Below are 7,744 nucleotides of genomic sequence, written 5' to 3'. Positions count from 1 at the left end.
TACCCCCCTGACTAAAATTGCCATGTAAGAGGGGGCTGCAATGGGTTGCAATGGGAGGATTTTTCAGCACTTACCCCCCTGACTAAAAATGCCATGTAAGAGTGGGCTGCAATGGACTGCAATGGGAGGACTTTTCACGAATTATCCCCTGACTAAAATATACATGTAAGACTGGGTTGCAATGGGTTGCAATAGGAGGACTTTTAAGGAATAACCCCCTGACTAAAATTGCCATGTGAGAGTGGGCTGCAATGGGCTAAAATGGGAGGAACTTTGAGGATATACCCACCTGAATAAAATTGAAATGTAGGAGTGGGCTGCAATGGGTAAACTGGTGAAAGAGTGAGGGGGTAATTTGTTCAGAGGGGGTAAAATGGTCTAAGAATTGGGCTGCCAATAGGTGTAAAAGGGTGTAAGAGTGAGGGGGTCATTTGTCCAGAGGGGGTAAAATGATGTAAGAGTTTGACTGCCAAGGGGGTAAAATAGTGTATGAGTGAGGGGGTAATTTGTTCAGAAGGGTGGTAAAATGATGTAAGAGTTGGGCTGCCAAGGGGGTAAAATGGTGTCGGAGTGAGGGGTAAGTTGTTCAGAGGGGGAAAATGATTTAAGAGTTGGGCTGCCAAGAGGGGTAAAATGGTGTAAACGTGAGGGGGTAATTTGTTCAGAGAGTTAAAATGACGAAACAGTTGGGCTGCCATGGGGGTAAAATGGTGTCAGAGTGAGGGGGTAATTTGTTCAGAGGGGGTAAAATGATAAAAGAATTGCGCTGCCAAGGGGGGTAAAACGGTGTCAGAGTGAGGGGGTAATTTGTTCAGAGGGGGAAAAATGATGTAAGATTTGGGCTGCCAAGAGGGGTAAAATGGTGTAAGAGTGAGGGGGTCATTTGTCCAGATGGGGTAAAATGAGGTAAGAGTTGGGCTGCCAAAAGGGTTAAAATGCTGTAAGCGTGAGGAGGTAATTTGTTCAGAGGGGGTAAGATGATGTAGGAGTTTGGCTGCCAAGGGGGTTAAAATGGTGTAAGAGTGAGGAGGTAATTTGTCCAGAGGGGGTAAAATGAGCTCAGAGTTGAGCTGCCAAGGGGGTAAAATGGTGCATGAGTGAGGTGGTAATTCGTTCAGAGGGGGTAATATGATGTCGGAGTGAGGGGTAATTTGTTCAGAGGGGTAAGAATGGTGCAAGAGTTGGGCTGCCAAGAGGTGTAAAATGGTGTAAACGTGAGGGTGTAATTTGTTCAGAGGGTTAAAATGATGAAAGAGTTGGGCTGTAAAGGGGGGTAAAATGGTGTCAGAGTGAGGGGGTAATTTGTTCAGAGGGGGAAAAATGATGTAAGAGTTGGGCTGCCAAGGGGGGTAAACTGGTGTAAGAGTGAGGGGGTAATTTGTTCAGAGGGGGTGAAATGATGTATGAGTTGACCTGCCAAGGGGGGTAAATTGCAGCCCCACTCTTACGTCATTTTGGGCGGAAAAAGTCAACCCGGTTAATAGATCTTCTGAATTATCCTTGGATAAATGGTGGCTTGTCAATGTGACTTCAAATCTTGAGTCCTCAAATGAAAAAGAAAATGAACAGGAACGCGAAAAGACAACTACGCTTGATACAACATCCGATGGCCGTTTTGAATTCATAACGCGATATTTCCATCATTTGCAGGTGGAAAAGATAATTGTTTTCTCGGAGAAAGAAAAAGCTTTCTGAACAAATTGATTGCACTTTGACTCTACTATCTGAGTGTATTTATCTGCATTAAGGAAATTAAGGAACTCTGAATCGGATTCTCTTTTTCCTCTAAATGAATTCTTTAAGGCTTCAATAGTAACCAAGTAATGCAAAGATATACAGTAAACGAAATCAGTTTTGTAAAGCTTTGATAGTAGTCCTGAGTTATACAAAAAACGAAATGAGTTCCGTAAGGCTTCAAAAGTAATCAAGTGATCCAGAGAGATACAGTAAACAAAATCAGTTCTGTAAGGCTTCAATAGACAAACTGTACTAACTAACGCCAGGTAAACTTATTGGAAAAAATGTCCAGTAATTGGTAAACAAATAACTACCCCAAAGTATCAATTAAACTGTAAAACAGAAGAATCTGAAAATACTTGGTTACTTGAATCTGAATTTACTTGGTTACATGAATGTGAAGTTACTTGGTTGCTATGAGTTCTCTGAAAGTGGCGTTTGAGGTTGGATGTGTAGATTGTTATAAAGTCACAAAACTTACAGTGCTTTCGGGCAATGGTCTTTTCGTGGATACGAGCCAATTGGCACGTAAGAGGGTAATTCTCCTTTGCGGAATAGTTAAGAATTACAATAAAATTTCCTCGTCTTGGCAACAGCATTATCTGCAGCTCGTTTCCTCTTCAACTTCGCAACATTATCGTCAACTGCTATGAATTCAACGTATCCGTGGCAAAAATCTGTCTCAGGGTCCTTAAGAGCGAGTAACACTCACGACGGATCAACACAGGTGATAACCGACTCATGAAGTTCAAATGAGATTTTAACTTTTTCCATTTAAAATACACAAACAGTACACAGACGCACAACAATTCTCTCAATCACACAGCAACAAAGTCAATAAAACAAGTGTCAACCAAATCTGAAAAACAAAACATATGAAGAACATTGAGTCTACTATTCGGACACTGGAAAAAGATAAAATGAAATGGGTTGATAAACACTGGGATTTGCAACCCACGGGCGAAGCCCGAAACTTGTACTACTACTAGTACTACTACTACTTCTACTGCTACACCACAACTAATTCTGACTCGCACGTCGACCTCAACCCCCCTTCTACCTCCGCCTCCGACATCCGCCTCCGACCTTCGGCCCGACCTCCACCGACCTCCGCCTCCGATCTCCGCCTTCGACTCCACCGCAAAGATGTAGATGCACCAATATGGTTTAGTTGGATCAAGAATAGCTTTTGAGCATTTTAAGCCTGAGATCAGGTATTCGGAATTTTCAAAACTTGCTATGTTGGTTGTATGTACAATCTGGTTATGTGAAACATTCTGTGCAGTGTTCACTAAGAATGTAAATGAGGATGCGAAAAAGAGGGACAGACTGGTATGTCTCTTAATCGACTTTGGGCAGACTCACAAAAGTATTTACACTTCTATTTGTCTGGTTCAGTAATGGTTACTATTGAAAGTCGATGGTACAGCGCTGAAACTCACTGTGATTAAGGTCCGGTCCGTGCTTAGTGTTCTGATGGTCCGTGTTTTGCAATTTTTTATAGTTTCAAATGTTCTCAGTAATTCGTTGTATTTTTGCCATATCATTTTATCATAGTTCATAAAATCTTAATAACCCCGAAAACTTTGTTTTGAGTGGTTCCTCTTACTAATACATAAATAACAGGTTCCTCGATAAGAAGGACTATGCGCTTTTGTTGGCACAGATAAACAACGGGACCTGATATCATGAGAAATATAAATTGAAAACTTCGAATTTTTTATTGTTGAATTTGATTGAAACTCATTATGCTCAGAGTTTCAAAAACCAAGAGACTTTCTCTGCATTTTTCTGAAGAGCTAACCTGCTTTCAATGCTGATCGTTCTGAGCTTATTTTTGCTATGATCTTCTGCGTTTTTATCCAATTATACGTTTTTTTTTAGAATTAATCTATCGTGATGGTGTCTAGATTGCTGAGTCGACTTGGTTTTGCAAAAAATATTTATGAACAATGAATGCTTTCAACATGTTGAGCTCACAGACATGCACGAAATATCTTTTACGGTTTTTAAACTCTACTTTGCCGATGTAGGCATAGACATATGTACTAAAGCACATTTTTGTCAGACTCAATCGCGCTTTATAGATGAAGAAGGCACAACTGAATAAGCCATACAGAAGAAAGTCCACCAACGTTTGAAGAAACACCAAGAAGTATTGCATCTTGCGAAGATCCTGCGAGCTTGCGAAACAAACCAAGCAGTATAGATTTAGAATGACCGTTAGAACTGATATGGGAATCTGAAAAACACACAGCAAACGTCAACGCCGCTTTGGGTTTGGGGTGGGTTGAGGACATCAGAAACATGAGTTTCGTCTTTGAGTCAAGGAATTGCAAATTACCTCTGGTACTGCTGCTATTAGATTTCGTAGCCCATGCTGATCATTACTGTGGTAGAAACCGAAGTCATTGTAGGTATCATACTCATCATCATCATATCCGTAGTTGTAGTGATACCCGTAATAGTTATCGCCATAGTTATCACTGTAAGTATGTCCTCCAAAAAAGAAGTAGCCATTATCGTATGCATGATATTCGAGGCTAATAGTTGTAGTCATCTCTGAGTCCATGTCAAATGATGGCAATCAGCCGAGAGATACAATAATTTAGCAATTGAATGTGTTAAATAATTGTCACAAGTGAAGAGAGAGTCTATATGCAAACTCTGAAATTTCCAACACTTCTTACATTTGAAGCTTACAAGTGTTATCAGATTTGCGCTTTTCGTTGAATAATTAAGTGCACATAATTATTCAACGAAAAGAATAAAGAAAGAATAAAGAATAAAGAATAAAGAATAAAGAAAATGGAGATTATTTAAAACACTAGGGACCCAGAATTGAATCTCAGTGCATTTCAGCGCTGAACCAGCACATTTAAAGTGTAAAAACTTTATTCATTTCTGAAACATTGTATCTCCAGAATATTTTAAGTTTCTCTGTGTGAAGTTCTTCTTCATTAAGATTATTTTGAGTTCATGGTGTTAGCCCAGGCAAAACTTATCCTGTACAGTCTGGAAATAACTGATAACCCAAAATTAAGTCTGAGCAGAGTAATGTCACACTTTTGTAGCCTATAACTGGTAATCAATATAGTAGTATATACACTGCTTATATATAGGCTAGTTTGTAGGCAATTACCACAAAGTCCAATTAATTTAGTGGCTACGATTTGCTACGCAAATAAAATGTACTCACGCGGAAGTTCGATTCGCAAATAAACCAAACTTTGTTGGCGGGAGTTAAGCTGAGCATTCTGTTTTTCATGCAGTAAATATTACTCAAAAATCAAGACCGGTCCGTGTAAATTGGGACATGAACAGAGTACTGGTCATCCTAAAAATAGAATGTCTCTATACTGATTCAGCGCTGATTTACTCTGCCACCAACCTCCGGGGACTGTAATATCTCACAAGAATCCTGCAAAAGGCACTTATCTTGTAGGATCTGTCCTATATTGTAAGACTCTTGAAGATTTAACAATAAGGTACAAGACTTAAAATAGAATGTTACATCCTACAATATAGATTGAAGGGCTTGCGGGGATTATAGTTTTCATGAAATTGTTCAAATAATACCACTATGCATCTGATCATTTTTAGGAACTACGAAAGATTTTGAAAGAAGTACCAGATATAAGAGTTCAGAAGAAAATTCCAGTTTTATTACTTATAACTGTGCATTGTTGCTCAATTTTTCAAAATTTACCCTGGCAGTTCTTGCTCTGTTGTTAAATAGGTAACTAATATAGCGATAAAAATTTGCAGCAATTGAGCAACTTAAAAATTGTCAAATTGTATTGATTTTTTGGAAACCACCAACAATCAACAGTCATGCTATTCCGATGTGATTGAGCAATGTGTTTTCATAATAGTAATTCTTACATTGTTAGAACCAAGCAAATTTCCCATCCATGTCACTTTTGATTCGCTAAAAATATAAAGTAGAAAAAGAATTTGACAAAAAATTATTGAAATTTTTTTAACGATTTCTTGCTCTTTTCACACTGGTTTTATAAAAATGCAATCAAATTTTTTGAAACAATTTGCACTCAAGCATGCCTTGCATTAAACAGTTCTACAACAACATTACACACTTTTTAAACCATGTGAGAAACATTTAAGCATTAGTGATGAAGCCCTCAAACAAAATTTGAATTTTTCCATAGAGTTTCTCAATTTCTATTCAGGCAGAACTATGCTGTTACAATGTATTTTTTCAAAGTTTTTATGATTAACAGGAAAATTTCAAGAAAACGGTCATGCTTTGAGGGAAAAAACTTTTCCACAATGCTCGGTCAAATTTTTCAATATCAGATCTTGATTGGCTTGTTATCTAATTTCGTAATTTTTGCATTGTTTTCAATTTTTTTGATAAACAAAAAACGTAATTTTGTTGCGTTTTTCTTCTCGCAAATTTAAACTCGATCGAGTTTTGAATTACAAGTTTTGCAATTCATTTTTGTTTTTAATCATTCAGCTCTCGTTCCATTCTTGATACTTATTGTGATACACTGTGTGAGAAAATACCATCGAAATAGTCTTTTAATAAAAGTTTAGAGCTTTGTTTATTAAGAAAAAAATATAGTTCGTGGAGATTTCGCTCTTTAACTTCACCTAATTTTACCGCCGACAAACATACACGAGAAATGAATCATTCACATACAGCTCACAAATCAAAACTGAAAGAAGTTATCTTTTAATTCTCCGTTACCACTTTGTTCTAGAAAATTCAGTAAAAAAACTGTTTTTGTCACAACGATTGGAATACAAAAAAGGTCTCGGAATACAGAAATCGTCTCCCAGGATTCTCGCAAAACTTTCCGATTTCTTACTAAATGCTTCAATTATTAAGAAAATTTTTAGACAATTGGTGAATTATATTAACTTGAATATAACAGCGCGTTGCACTAACTCCTTAAATTAGATTTGGGATCTCTTACTTTGTATTTTTTTATCGAAAGAAAGCTTTGGAAAAAAATTTGTAAAATTGTTTCAAATTGTCATTAATTAAAATAGTTTACAATTGTTTGCGCACAGCTGAATGTACTTGTGAATGCTAAGTAGTGTTGATGATTTTCCAGCCTGCTTGAGTTTGCAATATCGGGGTGCTCCTTAAGACAAGACGTGTTGAGTCAACTTTTTGCTGTTTTCGATAACTGGATTTTGCTGCAGTGATTACTTATAAAAATCGACAGGCTGGGCGAATCTGCATTGAAGCAGCTAAAATTTCATCCAAATTTTTCAAAAACTCCGGCAAATTAGCATTGTTTCCCTGAATTTTTCCTTTGATCATGATTTCTAAAAAGTATTTTTGGCAGGATTAAAAATCTTTTTTTAATACGCGCCATGATTGCAATATAGTCAAAATGAAAAAATATACAATTCTACGGAGCTTGAAAAGGTTGAAAGGAAATGTTTAGTTTTCATGATTCGCTTCCAAGTCAACAAAAAATGTTAATGCTCTATTGTGTTTTAAAGTGAAATAGCTGAAGTGGATATCTTCGATAAAAAACGAACTCTCATGAGACCCTCTGTCAGAGCAATTGTCTTAAAAAAATTCGTTGACTTAAAAAAAAAGTTGACCAAATTTTTACTGAACAGTTAGCAACCTTCAATCAAAACCCTTACAATTTTATGATCAGACTGATCGGAATATGGTAGGGAAAAACACAGAAATTATAGTTCGTCCAGTAGCAAACCCGGTCAATTGAAGGTAAATTTTGCAGAAACTGAGATCTCCAGTTGTTCAGTTGTTAGTTCCATTTTTTTTCTATTTCGTATATGACGGGCTGATACCATTTACCACCAGACATACGTTTTTTGTCCGACTCACATCAAAACAATCAATTTTAATCTTCTTAAGCGCAGCTGCTCTTTACCCGGAGCAGAACACGCCATGAAATTAATGCATTCTATGTTATACCATGGGGAATAGATATATTGTTCTTTGAATACGAATTATTATCGTTAGTCTTCAGTTTTAAATGATGCAAGGAATATTGAC

This window comes from Convolutriloba macropyga, chromosome 7 (assembly GCF_964194025.1).
Source record: "Convolutriloba macropyga chromosome 7, txConMacr16.3, whole genome shotgun sequence".
In the NCBI taxonomy this organism is placed as follows: domain Eukaryota; kingdom Metazoa; phylum Xenacoelomorpha; order Acoela; family Convolutidae; genus Convolutriloba; species Convolutriloba macropyga.
The sequence above is the reverse complement of the archived record's forward strand: the minus strand, read 5'-3'. Positions refer to the sequence as shown.